Source organism: Anser cygnoides, chromosome 6 (genome assembly GCF_040182565.1).
Source record: "Anser cygnoides isolate HZ-2024a breed goose chromosome 6, Taihu_goose_T2T_genome, whole genome shotgun sequence".
In the NCBI taxonomy this organism is placed as follows: domain Eukaryota; kingdom Metazoa; phylum Chordata; class Aves; order Anseriformes; family Anatidae; genus Anser; species Anser cygnoides.
Window position 1 is genome coordinate 38,479,571 of NC_089878.1, and position 21,429 is coordinate 38,500,999.

A 21,429-nucleotide genomic window follows, 5' to 3' on the forward strand; every position below is an offset into this window, starting at 1 on the left:
CGGTGCCAGACGTGACGCACGCCTCGAGCCCACGCAGGGACACCACCCACGTGTCCGTCCCGTCGGAGGGGTCACCGCAACACTGCCATGGCTGGGCCCACGTCCACGTGGCAAAGAAACCTCCGTTGTCTTTCCTAAACTCACTCAAAAAATAAAATACAATAAGTGGGGAGAAAAAAGAAAAGCCACGAGCCCCCGTTGATCAGATCTCACTGGATAACTTAGATAAATGCTCCTATTCTACCGGTTTCAATAGAGGGGAGGATTTTCTTCCCAGATTTTCCAGAAGAAGGAAGTCTCTTGATACTGTGAGCCAAAGAGGGAAGAAGCAGAGCCCCCCCCGGCTCATGCTTCTCTAAGTTAAATCACTTATCCGTGTTTTACCAGCCTTTATCAGAGTTTGTACACTTGCTCCAATTAAATTATTTTTTCTTCAGGGGAGCTCACGAGGCACTTACATAAATTCTCTTAATTTCTGAGTAATGCAGTCCTGACAATCACTTAAGACAGTGTGGTTGATACTGCTGTCAGGGAAGACTCTTTTTCAAAAGAATGTTTTTATAGAATATCACTGTGACACTTCGCTTAGATGGATGTCTTTAGCAGAATTTGATTAATGTAATGTAATAAAAGAGATGCACACTAAAGTGTCTGTACATGTCTTGTTAAGTATGTTTGATTCATTATATGTAGTTCTCCTCACTTCTTTTCTCTTTCCTCAGTTCATTTTTTATCATTTCAATAATATATCTATAAATATGAAAAAGTTGGCACTTTCTTTGACATATATGGCTATTAATTCATAACTCTAAAAAATTGTATCTTTCAACTTGTCACTTTAAAGCTTGTACAGTTTATTACAGTAAGTAACCTGTGTTGGAAATTAGATTTTGAACTTTAGCAAGGAGATAAATAAGCTTGTGGACATAGAAGTTATGGGGAAGATACCTAGATATAGTGCTAGAATAAAATTGCATGAAAAGATCACTTACTCGAAGATGATAATTTCAGAGCTCCCTGAGGATCACATTAAGATTGCGTATAGAAAATGGGTTTCGGCTTGAATTCCAATAACTTTAATTCCTAGAAATGGTATTATTTCAGTGAATCCTTTCTCTTGGGTGGGTGTGTTTGTCTCATTCTGTAGGCCTATCATATATCTTAGCAGCACATGATTTCACTAAATACATGAAATTTACTTTAGGAAGACTCCTAAAAATTAATCTAGGCCACACTTTGTCACGTTGTGCAGCATCAGTCAGTCTGGGGAGGAGAAAAAACTGGGAAATTATCATATCTTTGTTACACAGCTTAAAGCAACATTTAAAGTGAACCGATTTCCTAATTGGACAACGAAGTGATTTGGACAACGACAATTTGGACAATTTCCTAATTGGACAACGACGTTCCTTAACTCCTTGGTTTTGCTTTACTTTGCTCCACTCTGCTTGTTTCCTTGTCGGGAGCTTTTAGGCTCCAGGACTGTTCTCGGAGCATCGTTGTGCCAGCAGGATGCTTTCCTTTGGCTGTGGCAGGACATGGGGCATGAAGGGCATGCGTGGAGCACAAGAAGTCCGCACCACTGACATCCAGAGCCCAGACCGCTTTAACCAGGGGTGGGTGGAAGCACTGGGGTTGGCGATGGTTGAAGGTGGGTTTGGCGCAGCGGAAAATAGGGAAGTCAAGGCTGCCCAGGAGCAGTGGGAAACCTCACGCTGTAACTGCTGCGCAGGTTTGCGAATCACCAAGAGCCTGAGGATTACGCAGCCAGCAGGGTAGGCACGGTGGGTAGAGATGTGTGAAGTCACAGCTCCCAAGTGAGGGCAGATGGGCCAGCCGCAGGGAAAGGAAGGTGAGAAAGGTGGAGACACGACAGGAGATGTACCGCTTGGTGCGTGGCGTAGGCACCTTTTACATCACTGTCTATCCATTACATTTTCTGCAAAGCCACAGCTTTACCATTAATGTTCTGCTCTAGTTTCTGGTAGACCAGGCCACATGGCTTTGAAGTATTGTATTAATGAAGCTTGTGTAGTAAACCGGAGCAAAAAGAGGCACAAGGTTCACTTTGGAGAAGCCCTTGGATGGTGTTTCCCCAAGCTTTAGGAAGCACATGCAGCTCCCTGGAAGCCCCAGATGCCAAAGCTCCTGCCTCCCGAGCAGGGAGGATGGTCCTGCAAGACACTCACAAGGGAGGATGTGAACTCTGCCTGCCTGTAACTTTATGATTGATAACATTTATTAACCAGACAGGTAAAGAGAGCCCAGCAGGCTTTACACCTTTAACAAGCTGTATCTCAGGGGAGCCAAGCTGGCTGTATTCATTCTTGTCAGCACAACTGTCTTTGGGGAATTATTTGTTTTATAAAACCAGATTGTCAGATTTCTACAGCAGAAGGAAAAGGGAGACAAAACAGGTTTTGAGTAAAAGTGAATAAAACTTCCAGGAATTAAGAGCTCCTATCAGTGATAATTTTCAACATCTGAGCGTGAGCATTTGGGGTAGGCACCTGAAATGATGAGCAGGTGGCAGGAGAGAGGAATGCTGCTATAAGAAAAAACTTTGTGGACTTGCTCACGTCAGCATGAGCACACCTCCTCTCCAAGCTCCCTTTGTAGGTAATGAAAACCAGAGAGGAGCATGCTGGCTCACCCAGGAGGGGGATTACTGTTGCCACTCTCAGCAGGTGTACGTGCTTAAGCCTCATGTCTCACTTACCCATGGCAGTGCCTTGGCTTTAGTTGTGGACTCTTGTGACCCTCCATTAAGTGCCCCCAGGTGTGTGTGGTGCAGAAAGACTTGACATCAAGCTCAGTGTTGCTAAGGCTTATTGGCCAAGTGCTGCTGGCACAGGTGGGGTGCTTCTGTGCCCTGAGCCAGGGTGGGTGCCTTCATTGGGGCTGACCTCAGAGGAGCTGGGCTTCTGCTCCTCTTGGGACATGGAGGGCAGGAGGCAAGGAGAGAAGAAAGCGTGCCTTTTCTTAAGGTAAAAACTGCTACTGGATGTGGGAAAGCAAAGGTGTGCTCTTGTTGTCCTTAAAAACTGGTGAAAACTGTGTTTCCTCTATATGCTGGAAAAGGTTTGAAGTGATTGGTGTAGTGGATGTTCAGTGCCTGAGCCCTGGTCTAGCTGTTTGCTTTGGTTTCTTTGAGTAAATCTCTTGAACATGTTCTTAAATAAAACAAGCAAATAAGGTTGTTTTAGAGGAGTTAATGTACTTAGCTGTGTGCTTATATCAAGTGTGTGCTTAATTGTTCTTTCTGTACTGGCCAAGGTACGGAGAAAGCTGCTTTGGATAGTTTCTGGGAGCCAAAATCTTTTCTTTCCATACACTTGTAAGCACGGACTCCCCTGCTTGCGTGCTAACTAGGGGGATTTATAAGATGGAAGGAAATACTTTATGCAGAGTTATTGTAGGTGTGGAGAGTTGAAGAAATGGTAACTGGTTCCTGAGGCTGTTTTACAGCAGGAGCAGAGGCTCGCCCCCTGAGATGCCTGTTCCTTAGCGGGAGTAACAAGGGCAGTATGGAAAGCGCCTGTTTCTGGTTCAGTTGAGCCCTATAAACGCAATGAGTCAGGTAGTTTGCTTATGCACACTGAGCTCCAAGCTCATGGAAATATGCTTAAAAACAGTTAAGTTGGAGAAATAAAACCTATCTGGTGGCTGATCTGAAAGCGCGGGGAGCCGCTCTGGAAGGGGCTGGCCAGCTGCCCGCGGCGAGGCGCAGGTTCCTGGGCACCAGGACGGGAACGGTTTGAAAATGAGGAAGGGGCGTTGCAGGGCGTTGAATTTCTTCTGGAAAGAAGGGTGTGCGTTGTGGTGAGAGCACAAGGGGGTCAGGCAAGAAAACTGTAAACACCTCACTGATGAGGCTGTTTCCTTCCTTCTTCACTGCTGACCTCCGGCCTCGCCTGTTATCTCCTAGCAAGAAGAGAAGTGAGAATTAAAACATGGTGCCCACATATTTGGGGGTGTCAGTCCCTTCTGCACCTGCTAGCCGGGCTGGGGCCGAGCCACAGGTGTTTGTGGTCACATTTGTGCTGGAGAAACCTTGAGTGCTGTGTGGAGGCTCCTCAGGTTGCCCCAGGGGGACAGCTGAATGCCCTTCTTTTTTCTTTTTCATTTATTTTCTTGCTGTGGCCCCCAATTTATTTCTCTGCAGTCCCTGTCCTTCCCTCAAAGTGAAAATCTGTGGCTTATCAAACCTCATTTTCTCAGAGTACCTGTGTTTCTAAGTCTAGGCTTCTGTCTTAATTGCATGCCTAGTTGGGAGGAGGGAGAAAAAAACCTTTTTGGTTAATTGATTAGTAATTTAGTCTCTGGTGATATGCTTATTTAAGAAATCTGCCTGAGTTATATATGTCAAATGATTCACATAAAAACAACATCAAGTGAATCATATATAAAAATGACATAATTGCTATTAAACTTAGAAGCCATATGTGTGGCTGAGGAAACTACTTTATTGGCTTTAGTAACTCTTATATTTTTTCCCAAAGCCAGTTCTGCTCTTGTGAACAGAGAAGGCATGTTTATGTGTAGGAAAATAGCCTTTACGTGTGTTATTCGGGGAAGTAGGTGGATATTCTGGCAATACAGGAAAAAGAAATGTGATTTTGAGTGTCGGGAAGCTGAGAAAGGGGTCTGCTTTTTTTTTTTTATCAGCAAGATTAAACAGCAGCTCTAGCAAATGCACCATCTGAGATTTTATTGCTCTCTGTTATTTTTAGTACTAGGAGGGAGATTAAATGAAATCCGGGATTATTTCAGCCAGTGTTAAACTTTTTATTGCTCATTTCTGCCATCAGGCTCAAGCTGACCCAGTTGGATGGGTCCTTACAGAAGGTGGGCTCTCCTCTGCCAACGCCAGGACCGTGCAGCTCTTCTACCTGCACCTTATCTTACAGGAAAGTTGAATATATCAACAGAAAAAGCAAATACAGATATGAATGCAGCTAGTCTTTTGCTTGATGTTACTTGGTTCTCAGAAATTCCGTAAAGTTTATTGCGTGCTGAACTTCATACGTGCAAACTGTATTTCACATGTGGCTTAGCACCCGTGTAGTCTTTGTGGGATCACGGGTTTGTGTCACTTGTCTGGGTGTTTTGGAAGGTTATTTTTATTTCTTTTAAAGATGTCTTGAAATAAACCTGAACTGACTTAAAGTTTTGCATTTCTTTCTCAGAAGAAGATTGAAAAGGCCTTTTTAGAGTCTGTATGTAATTTTAATCTTTATTTTAAAAACAAAAGAACACCTTAATGAAGCTGACTTGATGCTTGTCACCGGTGGTTTCTTCATTTTATCCCTTTTCATAGGGTGGTGCCTTTTACATTAGTCACAGTCCCAGACATGTTGATATACGCAGTGAGGAAGGCTTAAGGTGGTGGTGGTGATGAATGGCTGTTGTAGCACTCTTCTGCAGTTAATCTTGGCATGAAGGAAAAATCCTGGTCTTGCTTCTGCGGGTTTTAGAGATCCTGCTGTCTTCAGGGTGGGTTTCGTGGATTTGTGAGCGTGCTGGCCAGCTGGTGCTGGCATGGTTTTAGCTCGGGGTCAATGAAGAGGAGGGGGCAGCAGGCAGCTACTCAGCTCTGACAAGGCCGCCCATGTCACCAGCACTGAGGGACGGGGTATCCGCACAATGTGAAGAAAAGCCTTAATGTTTTCTGTAATTAGTAGCTGGTAAATAGACTTCCAAAAGCCTCTTCCAGTAGTGTCTCTATGAGCTGTGTTTGGTTGTGTTTGAACAACATTGCCAATGTTTTGGGTACCCAGACTGCCCCATGGACTGTCCTGAAAGGAAAGCATGCTGCTTCCATGGTGAGCATGCCGCTCATCCCGGCAGGAGCAAGTGAGTCAAGGAAGCAGGGATTATGCTGTCTAATCATGCTCTGAAGTCACTGATGTAAGAGGAATGAGCTTGGACCGGAGTGGCCAGTGCAGCACTTCTGCAATGGGAAGAAGAGCGTGGCGTGTAAACACTCGGGGCCTGCTGCTCTGGGGCTGTGACTCAGCCCTCGGCTCCCTGTGGGGCCGGCACGGGAGCCCCAAACCCTGCCTCGGCCTCTGCCTGCTGCCCCTTTTATTTCTGCCAGCCTTTTCTGGGAGGTGGCTGTGGGGAAATAAGTGGGGCAGAGGAAGAGGAGAGCTGTGAGCACGTCCTGCAGCTCTTTGCGGGGTCAGGCCTGCAGGCCTGCTCCTTTTTGAGACTGTTATCTAGGAGATGCTGGCTGTTTGGGTAGGACTGCCGCTGAACTTGTTAATATGCAGAAAGAGCTTTTGTTGTGAAAAGTAAATGCAGCTGGTTTGCCTAATTATTCAAAAAAAAAAAGGGGGGGGGGGGGATGAAATGGATGGACATCAGGCCAGGTGGAGAGCTGCAAAGCAACCAATGGTTCTCACTTGCTGTAAGCTTCCTAAATAGAAACGCATCTGAATGGAGACTTGGTATCAGCGGTCATGAATCTTTTTGATTTTGGGAGCTCTTACTCACTTGTGTCTGAATTCAGGTTCAGAGCTGAGTCATTCCTTCTGCTCCTCTTCCCCCAGTGACTTTCCATGCTGCTTCATTTTTCCCAGCTACACATTACTCCAGAGCAAGACTGTGCTCACCGCAAGCAGTGAAAACAGCTTGTGACTTCCTTGGGAAGAGGAGAACGTGCTCTGAGCACCGTACTGCCATGCAGCCTGTGGTGGCGATGAGCTTTGGGGAAGCAGCTCAGGGCAAGGTATGGGACAGCTGGAGCATCAGCACTGCCAGACTTAGTGATAGATCCAGCTAAAGTGGAAATAACATACAAGTGTTTTGTAATCTCCCTGGTGCTCAGTTTAGCAAGGCAGAAGGTTGAACAAAGCTGAAAGAGCCAGTGTCAGGAGCTATTCTTCCGTGCTTTGTATTTTCACCTTGTTTGGTATTGGCACAGCATGGAATAGCATGAGAGAGACAGAGAAAAACACCTTTCAGAAGAGGAAAGGAGCCCCCCCCTATAATGAAGAGTTCAACAGAAATAAGGGTGGGGGGGTGGAAATTTTTTTGCATGCCAGATTTCTTGCCACTTTCAAGCTAATCCTTTCAGTTCACTTCAATACAGTCACTGAAGTAGCTTAGAAAAAGAGAGGAAAAGATCTTTGATATGCTAGATCAACCAAAGTTTAAAAAATCTCTTTGTATATGCCATTTATAATGCAAATCTCAAGTTGGCATTTTAGGCTCACTTACTGCTGTTACTGAAGTACCTTGCAATACAAACGCTGGAGATAGAGGGAGATCCCAAATGACAGAGTGCCTTTGATAGTTCAATAATAAATTAAAAAAAATATATTTCTTCACTCTTCTAAATACCTTCTACCTCCGCAGTTAGAGTGAGACAGAAAAAGCAAATATTACTGTACAGAGGTGGAAGTTATGGGTCTAAGTCTTCTACGAGCTTGAACTCAGCTTTATCAGCATGTCCCTGGGAAGGATTTGACCCTGGCTGGGGCATCCTGCAGCTTTCCTCCTACTGGGAAGAAAGCGTCTGTGCTAGCTGTGTTTGCTTAGTCAGTGAGCAACCGGTTAAGTATTCTTCTGGAAAGAAGCCTAATTTTTAAGAGTTGCTTTCCCAAATATATAACCTGATTTCTTTCCCTTGTGTTCCCAACATTTAAGCACTGATTAAATGTCACCAAAGATAATAGGAGAAATGCTCATGACGGCCAGCCTATTTTAAAATAGCATGGGCATGCTTAAAGCAATAAGTAATTTTGCCTCTGTTACACAGTGTGCTTAATGCATGCTTAAATTCATCTGTAGGCAACTTAGATACCTCATTTCTGGATCCAGCTTGCTCAGAGAGGGGATATTCTGGGATTTGCCCCGCTGAATTTCACACAACTGCTCTGAGGAAAGTGGCTGTTGAAGACGTGGGCTGTGACCTCCTATCCCGTGGTGCGGGTATCGGTATGATCCTGTCCACCTTGTGAATCCCAGCATTGCAATGCTGTGAGGGTAGTGGGTAACTCTGGTCTGCAGCTCGTTACCTGATCACATGCTCGGTTTCCAAACCTTGTTACCTCCCTGTGCGATGTAATGAGGGCCAAGGCAGGTTTCTCTGTGATAATTTACAACCCGGTTTGCTGGGAACGGTCTTCTCACCGCAGACCTGCAGCACAAAGTGCTGATTTAAGCAACTGGCCAAGCACCTACAACTTCCCCTGATACATATATAGATTTGGGTTGAAACAGTGTTATTTTAAAATTGTTCTACAGCTGTGTGCTGCTGCTTTCAAGAGCATCTGCCTATTGCTGTCTGTGTCACATGGAAGTCAGTAAAGCCCTTGGTAAAGCTGTGATGCACTCGGTAGCTCAGCTACTGTAGAGTGGATCTGGACTCTAATATTTCTAAGTATCCTTATATTGCAGACATTAGAGTGAATAAAGAAATGTTGCTGAGAAGTAAAATACATCTTGATGCATGAGTTGGTTTCCCTTTCCACCCCCTGCTTAGTGCTAATGTCCTCTGTGTCTGTTGAGAAACTGCTGTGACGTAAGAGTTGAAACATGGTTCAGAGGAGCAGCAAAGAAAACGCATCTTCTGGAAGTCAAAGTGTCAAGCTCATGTTTTTGTTTTATTTCTTTATTTTTGCTACTGTGTGTTTTTTTGTTTTAATGGAAAATATCACTTAAATCACCATGATAGTCTATGACAGGCTGCCTTCACAGAAAGTGCGAGTCTTTTGTGGAATCTGGTAAATGATAGGTGAAAAAATGTGTCCTCTAACTAAGCTGTTACTGATTATCTTGGTGCAATGTACAGATTAAGGGCCTGATCTAAGGACCACTGGGGTCAATTGGCTGAAGTGGACTTTGAATCGAGTCTTATGAGTGTTCAGTGTATACTGTAGTGGAGGGTTATGAGGACGAGGGCAGCACACTTTCCTCTCCAGTAAGCCTGAAATACGCCAGTTGAAATTCTGAAGTAGAGTTGGTTTTCTGACTCGTGTTGAAAACCCCTGGAGTGGTTACATAAGGGTTATTTTTAATATGCAACATGAAAGATATTCAGCTGGGCGTACAGATGTGTGATTATTAGTAGCATCTCCAGAATGTGACTCTTCAGGTGTAGGAGCTGGTATTTCAGAGTTGCTTTCTTTTTTGACAAACAGGTGTTTCATCAAACTTGCTGCTTTTGAAAACTCTCTGATCTGAGCCCACAAAACTGCATGTTTTGCCACACCATGGCGATTCTATTGCCTATTTCAGGCTGCCATGGAAAAACTTGAGGGGAAAAATATAAATAAAATATGCCCAAGCGTGCAAGTCAATGATCTGTGTGTTAAGCCTATTGGCACATACAGGACAATTTTATTGCATGACCTACTGGTTAAAAACATCAAAAATATAAGTCAAGTCATTCGAAGAACTGCTGTTTAGTGAGTTAGAATGAATGAAGTCTTTATTGAGTACATGCTTTCAGATTCATCGCTGGTTCTGTTCTAGTCATGCCCTATCCTAGTCTTTAGTGCCCCAGGCAGTCTTTTTGAGGACACTTGACCTGCCAGTCATATTTCAGAAACTACTGATATGGTACTTGCTGATTTAGTTTAGATTCCAAACAGGCTAGCTGCTGGATTACAGACTAATGACCCATCAGATGCTAAAGGCAAAGGCTTAAAGTGCACTAGTGAATTAAGCCTCAACATTGTCTGAAGGGAAGAATTTATTATGTCATTAAATTTGATTCAATAAGTTTCATTTCTTTAGATGCATTACACTAAGCAAGAAGCGAGGAATTAATGTGACAGATACATTGATTCTCTCCAGGTGAAGTGTTGGTATTTAGGTACAGCATCAAGGGATGCTATTTTGTAGAATTTTAGCTATATTGATAGGAACGAGAGGTTGGGAGAACTGTATAGCTGGTTAACCAACCATGGAGGACTCAGACTAGGTTCACTTGAATATATGCTTCAGTTGGTAAATACATAGGAAAGTGAGGCTTGCCTGATTTGATGATACCCTTGGTGAGGTTTCAGGGGCTTTCCATCAAATATCAAATCCTCAGTGGTGTAAAGATATTAGTAGTAACTTATAGATGGCACTGGGATTTAATGAAAAACTTAATACAAGCACATAATGTGATGAGTCAAACAGGGATTGCAGCTTGACTCTCAGAAGACTATCGTAGTGATCTGAAGGAAAAATCCTGCATAATACAAAGATCACTTTAAAACATTAAAAAAAAAAGAGAGAGATTAAACATTTGGTGTTTTATCTATCTGCATATGTCTCCTAGTTGTGTTACAGCAACAGAAAAAGTGTTTATAAATAATAACAAAGATACTTCAGGAAAATGTTAGGATTTCTGCCTGTAGATTTTGTCACTCATCTCTCAATATCTGATGAAGTTCTGAGTTCTTCAAGATGCTCTTATATTACAGAGGTGATCACGTTGTCAGGAAAGCAGTAAAAAGCTTACAGGGATAGGTGCAATATATAATTTTGCTCATTTTCTTTTATATCATATGGTAGGATGGTAAAAGTGTATATTTTTGAGTTTGAAAATCAATTTAAAGGTCATTAGATTATATTTAATGAATTATGTACTTTATTACAAATACTGAGTTGCACTGAGACATTGTGAACCATATATGTTTACATGACAGCAGGTCTGGGATTAGGAATTTTTATTAGAATATTTTAATCACTTTAATACAATTCATAATCAAAGAGTATTTAATATTCTAGTCTCAAGAAATTATCAGCCTAGTAGGTCAGTTTTAATTTTCCTTTAGCAGAGACTATTCTTTCCTTAAAATGTGATAGTTCTTCCTTGCGAGTTAAAGTGGAAGAGGGTCACTCTGATTTATGTTTGTACGCAGGTGCTACTCTCCCCTCCCACCCTCAACACCGTGAAAGTCATCACTGTGCTGAAAATACTTCCCACTGTAATCAGGATAATTTCGAAACCAAGCAAAAACCAGATATATGTCCACAGTCCTATTTATCATTAGGCTAACCTCATTTTCATCTGACGGAAAAACATACATAATTCAACTGACCACTGCAAGATCTTAATCTCCTTGATGCGTTTCTGAAGAACTAAAGCCTGGAAATTCTTACAGCTCCCGGAGAGCCAGCAGAACATCCAGAAAGTTTTTCACCTCCCTCCCTCATTAAAAAGCTCTTAATTAGTGTGATAGTATGAGGTAGGTGCCTGTAAATTGTCTCAGACTGGTACAAAGCTCTGCTTTGCCTGTTCCACACCCCCCCCCCCCCCCCACCTTGTTTCTCTGTGTGGCTGTGGTGTGTTTGTGTGTGTTGTTTCTTTTTAAATTTGAATTAAAAGTTCTGCTGTGACTTGGGCAAAAGAGTGAACTTTAGGACATAACAGACCAAGGAATCTCAGAGTACATCAACGCAACAATTTTTGCTACTCAAATCTGTGTGCTTGAGACTAAGATGGAGACTTCAACAGCTTAGCATTTTCTGAGGACTTGATTTAGCATTTATAAGACAAATTTTGGAATCTCAGGAGCTGCTGTGTAGTGGAGCTGTGTTTGTCAGCTTTCCTACCCTCCTCCGTTCTGGCATTTTTTGTCAGAGGCCCAAAGTGGAGCCATCTGCAGTGCTTTGCCTGGACGTTTGCAGGCTTGTTCTTACAGTTCTCCACTGAAAATGTCAGGAAGCTCTGAACTGGCATTATGAAAATTAACTGGATTCTAGTATGGTGCTTAAAAAATAAAATAAAAAAGGGCAAAATATGCTATTTAAATGTAGAAGGGTGTATATTTGTCTTTGGGCATCATCTGTAGCATCCTATATTGGTTGCCTTCCAGCGTTGCCACTGCTAGTGCAGTAGGACCCAGTTTGTCAGGAAGCTCTGCTGCTCCTGCAATGGCATGGGGAAAAAACTGCTTGCATTCTGACTTCTGAAAGTTCTGATTGCATTTATTTTTAATTTAGGTGACCACCTAGATGCCCAAGGTGAGGTTCTTTTATGTAAGTGGCCATTGTGTGTATACCCACAGTGTTCCTCCCAGGAATGAGGGGTAACTCTAGCTGGGGACAAGGGTGATGAATAAAAGAGAGGAATGTGGAGCCACAGGTGGCCTCAGCATGCTTCTCCTCCTTTTGTTAGTCAAAAGTGTTGAGTGGTCATAGAGCTCTTATGGAGAAGGCCACAAAAGCTTTAGAAACTGTCCGTCCTAACTCCACAAAATATCTGTATTTTAAAACATCCATCAGTTTCTTTCTTGGCGTTGAATCTGGATATAAAAATGGGAACCTGCAGCCAATGAGATCAAACTCCGTTTTGTACAAATGACTCCATGTAGTCTTGATGAAACCTCTGTATTCCTCTAACTCCACATCGGGGATAATATTTACCTAGCCTATGGTGGTGTTAAGCACTTATTGCTTCTAGAGTAGCATGCTTCATTATGGATCTCATCTCTGCATGCTTGCCTGCTGTATTGTATAACTAAACATGTTGTCAAGTGGCTTCCTCTGTGTGGCAAAGATTTGACAAACTGGACTTGGAAGTTGGGGGGTGGAGTACTAGGAAATGAGATATGCAGAAAAGGAATTTTTTAACCAACTTTTGACTGTATGTGAATCTTTACTAATCTTTTCTGGGGAATAGCTGCAGTCTGAGGCTGCTGGAAAAATGAGAACCAAAAATGCTGTCTTTTCCATGAGAACAGTGTGAGAGTGGACTAAGAAAGCTGAGCAATAATATCTGAAGACCACCTTAAACTCTGCCTTTTCAAAGCCAGTCACATTTCAATCAGTACTTGGGAATTTTAACCAAGACTTTTTATAGCATTACAAGTACTCATTCATTTCTCTTCTTTGACTACTAAATAGATATCCTGTGGTAGAAATGAGCTGAAAGGAAAAGAGAAAATGTCTTTCTAGATTACTCTTGTCACTTGTCCATCGATCAAACTCTGTGCTATGCAAACATTGGGAAAAAGATCCTTGCTAGTGAATATGAATTTGACTCATGTGTGCCAGTTACCTTGGTTGTCTTTGTGATTTCTTCAATTTTTTCAGAGGATGCTATTCTAAAAGCACTCTCAGCTTTTGAGTGCTTTGTAAGTGTTAGTTTGCAGGAAAGGAAATGGGGGTTAAAGCAATGTTCCCATTTTGCAGAAGGCAAAACTGAGGCATGAAGAATCCCAGCTGGTCAAAATACACCTTATGTTTTCTGATAACAAAAAAGGCCTCGTTCTGAAAAGTGCATGTTGTTTGTACAGGGCAGAACATGTTTTACCTTTGTTTTCTGTGTTAAATGGCTTTTTTCCCTTTCCTGTTCTGGAACTAATTCAAGTTGTTGCTAAAGGTATATTTATTTGTATATATATACTTGACATCTGTTTGTTTTAGCAAAATGTGCATGTATACGTGCATTTTTATACCCTATTTGCCCTTGTGCACTGTAGTCCTTCATTTATGTGTTTTCCTAGTCTTCAGATACTTAAAAATTATTCAGCTTTACAAACCTGTAGACTCAGTTAAAAGAAAAAGAGGAAAAAAAATTGTCAGGTGGGTTTTCTTTCCCAGATGCACAGTACAGATTTGTCATCAGATCTCAGCAACAGAAGGAAAGCTAAACACAAAGACAACAAGCCTAAATGATAAAATGTGTTCTTTTTTATAGCGGGTGACTTTAATTTCAAAAAGGGAGTTTCAGTTACCTATTTCATAATGCTTCACTTGGTCCCAGGTATTTCAGGTAGATTAATAGCCTGATGTAGCATGCCCAGTGTGAAATCAGTGGTGCGGTAGTGTTACCTTGGATGCAATAGGTACAAGGTACAAACTTCATATTCCTGTTTTTCTCTTACTTGCATTTTGTCTCCCACCTTTTGGTAAACTTTAAACATTTTATAGCTCTAGTAAGACTATTATTGGGGTTGCTTGATTAAAATATGTAGAGAGAGAGAAAAAGGAAAAAGGTTATCATTTTGGAATAGGTTTGAAGTCTAGGAGTTCTTGGCTGTTCCAAAGATTTCACTTCTGTTTTGTTTTAGTAAAAGATCAATTAATCACATACAAACGTGGAGTATATGTATGGTGTTTATCTACCCATTGACCTTAAATGTTTTTCCTACTTGTGTTCACTAACTTTCTGTGGCCATTCCTCTTTCTCTCCTTGTTGCTCCTTTAAATGGCAGCGCAACACTGGAAATGATTTCAGAAAGTAATGCTCATAGAAGGATATTTCCCTTCAAGTTCATGAGATCAAATGCTGGTGTTGATTACAAAAGAATAAACCTATTGCCCTCCGCAGGGGTGTGTTGATGTAATACAGCCATAAAAGAGCACCGTTTGTTTAGCCTAGCAACAATGACGACTAAGAGGGGTCACGATGGCTCTGTGTAAAAAAAAAAAAAAAAAAAAAAAAAAAAAATAGGGACATAAACACTAGGAAGGGTTGAGTGGTTTAAGTTAAATGATAGTATTAGCATAAGAACAAATGAATATTCAAGAGCCGTAAATAAAATTGGAGCTGAGATTAGGAGACCTCAAATCATCAGGGGAGTGAAGTTCTAGAAAATCCTTCCTGTGGAAATCGTGGGGTTAACCAACTTAACTGGTTTGAAGATGAAGCTAAATAGTTTATGAAGAGCATGATATGATGTGCTTCTTTTGGGATAGCAAGGGGCAGGGCTCCATAACCCAGAACTGAAAAAGATTTCCCGTGTTTCTGTAAGCAAAACTTGGCCTATCCAGTCTGTAGTGCTTCCACTTAAGATGATGTATTTATGTTAACCCTTTGCGCTGAGCATGCCCGAGCTGCCTCTCTGAAGAAGGGTGGTGCCTTTGAACTCTGCCATCCTCCTGTAATATAGCTGTGCTGTAGGGTGTTTGAAATGAAACAAAGCAAGAGCCCTGCCTGTTTCCCTTGGGACGCAGCGGGGTTAGGCTGGTGATTCTCCCCGCAGCCCCATGTGAGGCTGGGAGGGATCTCTTCCATTGCATGGCGGTGATGATGACCCCCTGGTCATCATCATCAGACCCACGGTGCTGGCCCCGTGGTGACGAGGTTCCCGTATGTGGGGCTGGGCACAGCATCCTCGTATGTGCCCTGCTGGGGACCCAGGGATAAATTAAAGATGGTTTCAACTTTAAATTTCCTTGCTCTCTTGGGGGTGAAATAGAATCCTTGCCCTTGCTCTAACACATCCTTTGTGGTTTAATTTAAATGGTGATTTTTACGGTGATGTGGTGTTCATCTGCTAACCTTTTACCCAATATGTTCAATTTAAAGAAGCATCGAGTCTCCGAACGTGCCTCTATCTATAGATAGAGAAGCGTGCTGCAAGGTAGTTTACCTACTTAGGTTGGTACCTAAGAGCTTGTAAACAAATTCATAAATTTGTCATGCTGATTATAGTGTTGGCAAACACAATGGTTGATCATGTTATAAATGTTTATCAACACCCGCACTCACCCACCTGCTAAGAGGTGCTACGCTTTAATGAAATTGTTTGAATATCAAGGCTGGTTGCTAAGATACAATGTTCTTGTTACCAGGGATGTGATGCTTACAGATTTCTGTTATCAAATAATGATTAGAGATGTGCTAACCTCAAGGTGCTCGGTGCAGTGAAAGGTTTACTGAGCCACAAATTAGTAAACTGTCTGCCTGAGCAGACACTTACAGAAGGAGCACATGTGCATCAAACTTACCGAGCTGACATTTTTAAAGAAGACAAGATCTGGCAGTGTAAATGTTCCTATAGATGATGAAAGACTGTCATAGGAAATGTTTACATGATCTGTTGCCTAGCACAATGTCTTCATGCCATTTTTTCCCAACTTAGGCTAGTGTTGAAATCTCCAAGTCAAATAATTGCTTTCTTCTTGCTTACTAAAATGTCTCCCAGCACTCACCTCTTGAAATTACACGGTGGTTTGCGGATGCTGATTTCTGTTTTCTGTAAGGCACACAAAGAAGGAAACAAAGATGTGTAATAAAATGGCCAGCGTGTGGGTCTGGTGGGCAGAAGGTCTCATTTCTAGGTGCTGTGATGGATTCCGGGTTGGAAGCTTCATTGAAGTTAAAAACACAATGAGATGTTAAAGATGACAAACATCAAATATTGATAATGTTTCTTTTTTAATGTAGGTGCTCTGAGCTTTCCGATTTGCTAATGCACTCTGTAATACGGTATAAATATTGTACTTCATTTTATTCTTTTTAACAAGTGCATTTCAATGTTATTAACCATCAAAGAAAATAATGAATAGCACAGTATAGGTGATCAAAAGGATTTTGCTCACACTGCTGAAGTGCTAAGTAATCTTTAAGTGTAACTGTTGATCTTGTTATTGAATTAAGGTTCAAGCTGTATTTACAGTACCTGCATTAGCATGAATTTGAGTTTAAAGGCAGTTCAGCTCAAATAATCTGAATTGTGAGCAGAGTTCAGGGTTGCCTGTGGGACTCCGTATTTTTACATCACCAGTAATTGTTTATTTTGGTGTAAAGAGATGTGCTTGTCCTGGTCCTGTGAGCAACCTTTGTAGCTACTTCACAAGAAGCTCCTATTGCAGTAACTACAAATCTGCTGGCAATTCAACTTGGTGCACTTCTGGTAGACAGGTAAACACTCTAAAATTATAGATTTGCACAAAAAAAAGTCAGCAACAACTTACTACAGTTATAATTTATGACATTAAGCTTACCCCTTGGATGTAAAATCTATACTTTATGAAATGATACAAGACTACATCCTACAACAGGCTCTTAACATAACCCATGTTCTACCTACGCTGTGTGGGATGTTCAGACAAATAATCGCCTTCAGCAGATGCCTTTGTCATAATGAGTGTGATAGTTTATGGAAGAACTGCTGATTTCTAATGCTTGCTTTAAAACCCAGGAATAATTTAGGCTGCATTGATGCTATGTGCTGAGCGAATGAGGTGTGCTGACCTTTCTGTGTCATTTCTAGATGATGGGAGTGAGTCTGTTGCAGGAGATGACCACTACCATGGTTCTCTCTCATCCTGCCCCCAGTGGGGCTGGGAAAAGGCACTGATGACCCTCGGAGTTCATGGAGTAATGCAAAATTGCAAATTTCTGTTGCTTAAACTGAGGTAGGAGAAACTGAAATCTGGCCTGTATGGGAATGGATTTGCACTGCGGCTTGTGTTCACCTCAGGACAGCTGATCCCCTTGGCCTGTTCTCCCACCTGTTCCTCTGCCTCACCGAGCTTGAACCTGCATTGAACTTTATGACTGTGCTATAATACTTCTGTCATTTTTCCTTTTGCTGGAATAGATAGGAAATGTTGTGTATACCTAAATCATAAAGCACTGCTTCCCTTCCAACACCAGTGACCAGCAAGCTAGAGCTGTAGCTCTAGCCACCGCTACAGGAGAGGTGTAGTGAAATGTCGAAATAACATCAAAACACAGATGTTCACCTGGCCATTTACAACAGCATGGACACTTTATCTGCTGCAGCTGTCTATGAGGTGGGAAGAAAATTTTTTTTCCCTTTAAGTTCGTTGTAGTGAGTGATTTACATTGCATAGATTATGTTGGGATATACTGTGTCAGGTGGCATGACCTGATATAACCCAACTTAATGCAACACATATGTTTAGATTGTGTTACACATTAAGAAAAATTCCCTGAGAAGCTGTCAGGAGCAGGTGATTTCTGTAAATGGAAAATATTTGCACAGTGATATTTTATATGAGTCAAAATTGAAAGGTGTATAAAACCTTAGCACAGATTTAGGAGCCTTAGCCACGTTGACTTTGGTGGGGCTGAAACTTCTAAATGCTACAGTTCACTTTGGAAATAAGATTTTAGCATCAGATGTCGGGTTGAAAATTTTGCAAAATCTTGCTTTCATTATAGTAAGAGCTTGTCAGTTCCAAGCTGATGGAGTTGCAGTGGTGTAAGAGGGCAGAAAGTGAGGTCAATATGAAGTGACTGGTAATTAGAAATAAAGCAGACTAGCTTGTGTGAATTCCTCGTGTCCTGGATTGTTGTTTTTCCTTTTGAAATCTTGTGTGCTCGATCAGTTCTCCTTTTGGAAATCCTACTCGATAGGAATGTGGGCCGAAGTGCAAGGTTTACATTTCACTCCGAGATGACTATGTTGAGGTACCCAACTCTAAATTTGGAGGCTCATATGAAATAATTTTTTTTAAATTGGTGTCACAAACAGGAGCCTAAATTTAAGTTGCTAAGTTGATTTGGGAATCTAAATATAAATGTTCTGCTTTTTGAATGTGCTGAGCACCCTGCAGCTCCCGCAGGCTCCATTGAGACGTTGTCGTGGTGTAGGATGCCTCTCCCAAGCGCACCCCACCCTGGGGGAGGCTCGTGCGCGTGTCTATCGCGCGGCTGTGCGTAGCTTGGAGAGTAAAAAGGATCACGGGGCCTGGGATCCGAAAGGCAGAAAATGCCCACATGACCTTAATTGTGCACACATATAGTGGCCTGCTCGTGTGTATACGTTTTGGTATGGTTTGGTCACGTACTTTGCCATCCTCGATGGGGGAAATGCTCGAGAGGGTGATGCGAGGGAGGCAGGGGGTTACGGCGAGACAGGTGTTTTGTGGGGGAGAGAAGGAAGCAAACAGCCTGCAGTCTGAGAAGCCAAACTTCCATACTCTGAACTCTATCATGTGGGCTCTTTCCTGGACCAGCTGCTGCTTTGCGTGTCTGAAAGCAAAGCCAAGGCACGGCGTGCTGTCCTCATGGGGTGGCTTTACCTGCGGCCTGGGTGTCTGTGCGGGAGGTCCCGGATGCAGCTCTGCCCAGGGGCTCCTCCAGCACTGAGCCATCCCTTTGCCTGACCTTGGCCAACATCTCCTCTCCCCTTCTATCAGCCCTTGTTTTTCTCTGCCCAGGTTTGCCCTATGACTGAAGACAACATTTCAGGGGGTTTTAAAGAATAGAAAAAATCTCCTGGAAACTCAGGATGTACGTAAGAACAACCTTCCAAAGGCCTCTAGGCTGGCCAGAGTCAAATGGGTGATGTTGGGCAAGAGTTGCTCTTGTTTCCACCGGATCTCAACTTCCATCTCTGAGCAGTGGTGGGCTCTTTTTCACACCCCACTGCTGCTGCTCCGGGCCAGACATTGCTTTCCTCCCTCCCAGCCCGGATCAAAGAAATGCCTCAACTTTTCTGAGCTAAACCAAAGCATCTGCCTCTAGAACAGATACCTGGCATGGAAATGCCAACTCAAACAGTTAAAAATTGGCTAGACTGAAATTAGTATCTATTAATAAGAGGAGGTTTTGGGCAAAGGATTATGAGCATCGCTGCCAGCACCAATAAAGCCGACGTTTATTTTTGTGTTCCGCAGCATGAGCACTATGTACAAATAGCTGCGTTTTAGCAGCATCACCCGTGGTACAACACATCATCGAGGGCTACTCAGCTCTGAGCATATGGCAGGGCTGCAGCCTGGAGAAGCGGGGGGTAGCTGGTGTGTGCTGGTGGTGGGGAGCAGCCCCTGACGCTGCCCCAAGCAGTCGGGCTGCAGAGGCAGCAGCTACCTGTCTTGGAGGCTCCAGCTTTCTCTCCCCTGCAGAGGGAAGCAGCAAAGACGGGAGCAGATGTCAGGAGCCTCAAATTTGGATCTGATAAGGACTTGGATCAAAATATCAAACAAATATTTTTTCGGGAAAGTTTCTGGGAGGAAGCAAGCTATATGGGGAGCGTGGCTTGCCAGGCTTTTTAAAAATAAAACGTTCTCACTCTGTGTTTAGCTCTCCCACAGTTCGAAACACTTGCGGTGATCAAGCCTAGCAGCCCTTGTCAGTCTACAGTACATCATCCCCCTCCGGTTGGCTGGGAACATCTCTCCTGCAAGGGCAAAATAAAGCTGCTCATTTTGCACGCATGCTTTTAAAACTATAGGCAAGGAATACCTAAATATAAAACAAGGGCACCTTGGGCTGAATGCTTACTGGCTGGGGCTCTTATTGCCCCTTCCCTCCCTCCTCCTGCCCTTGCAGTCACACATGTGCCTCCCCTACCCTTTTTTATGCTCACCTGTAGCTTGCTGACAATGCACTCGATTGCATGTGTGAGCTGCCCACATTCATCACACCATTACACCTTGTTTGCTCCTGTGCTTGGGAACATTTTCCTCCAATTAAATATCAGAACATGAGAACATAAGTACAAATGCAACAGGAATGCATGTGGCATGTGGTGGAGCTGATTGGGATCTTCTGGTGTCTTTAAAGACCACTGCATTAGCCTTAGTCATCTGCGTGTGGGGGGGGAAATAAGAGTTTGGGGATCAGTGAGCGTGTGCTCTGTGTATTTTACTGGGGGAATTACATGAGAAAATAGCCTTGTGGTGTCTTGCAGTATTGTGGCCAGGAAGGAGGTATATCTTTAAAAAGACTCCTCATATAGCTCCCAAAATATATGTGTGTATGTATATATGTATCATGGAATAGTGTTCTGTACAATCCTTTTTGTCGGCACTTTCAACAAAATAAAAATAATCGACTAAAAATGAAATTTGGTAGTAACTCCCTCTAAACTGAGAAATGGGCAGCGTTTTCCGGTATTTCTTTGATTTGAGATTTCCTGGGCTGGGAATACAGGATGTTTTTCAATTTATGGATTACGGAGAAGGAGATAAGCAGATCTTGACTGAAGGACCATGACATAATTTAATCTGTAAAGCTTTTTTATGGTAACTTAAAAAAAAAAAAAAAAAAAGACAAAGTGAAAGGTGCAATAGAAGTTCTTGCCAGCTACTGACTGGTAATATTTAACTTCCTGTGATAAGTCATAATATATCAGCTAATGTAAGTATGCAAAACAAGTTTTCTCTTCATATTAGGCTTTTTGGTAACTTTTATTTTGTTAGTTGGCAATGAATTGTGTTGTAGTTGGTTCCCATATACCACAAAGAGGTAACCATCGACACTTTGCTTGGTGTCCTTCCCATCATGGGTAAAGAGTACTATTTGGAATAGAAATATTTCATATTCAGCCTGTGAAAACATTACAGAAAAATTATTTATCAAAATAAGTCACAAAATAGGGCTAGGTATTCTAATCTAGGGCTGTCCATTCTACCCTTTAGAACACCAGTGTTTGACACCTAAACTTAGGTGTAATGCGTTTTACTGATGTAGGGGATCTCACTCCTTTATGACACTATAACACCCCAAAATGGACCTATCTCCACCAACAGTCACCATAAAATAGTTTTTAGGACTATGGTTTATAGGAAACAACTGAACTGGAATGAGCATATTGCGGTGTGTTGCTTTGTATGCTAATTATCTACATCAATGGATGCGCAGGGCGGCTCAGAGCGCTGTACCTGCTGTGCCGAACAACTTGCTCGTAGTCACGGAGTGTATGCTTCCTGTGGGCACCTGCCTATTTTGTGCATCGCATCACATTGAGTCGTGTCACGTTATGTCACATCACA

General features: G+C 42.5%; 1 long non-coding RNA gene across 6 annotated transcripts in view; it reads left to right on the plus strand.

Annotated features, from left to right (window-relative positions):
- Nucleotides 1-943: 943 nt before the first annotated feature.
- Nucleotides 944-21,429, plus strand: part of LOC106041016 (uncharacterized) — a 148,469-nt gene continuing 127,983 nt past the window's right edge. For all 6 annotated transcript variants that reach the window (XR_010832356.1, XR_010832353.1, XR_010832352.1 and 3 more), the window contains exon 1: nucleotides 944-2,987. This is a non-coding gene — a long non-coding RNA (uncharacterized lncRNA). The remainder of the gene's footprint in view (nucleotides 2,988-21,429) is intronic.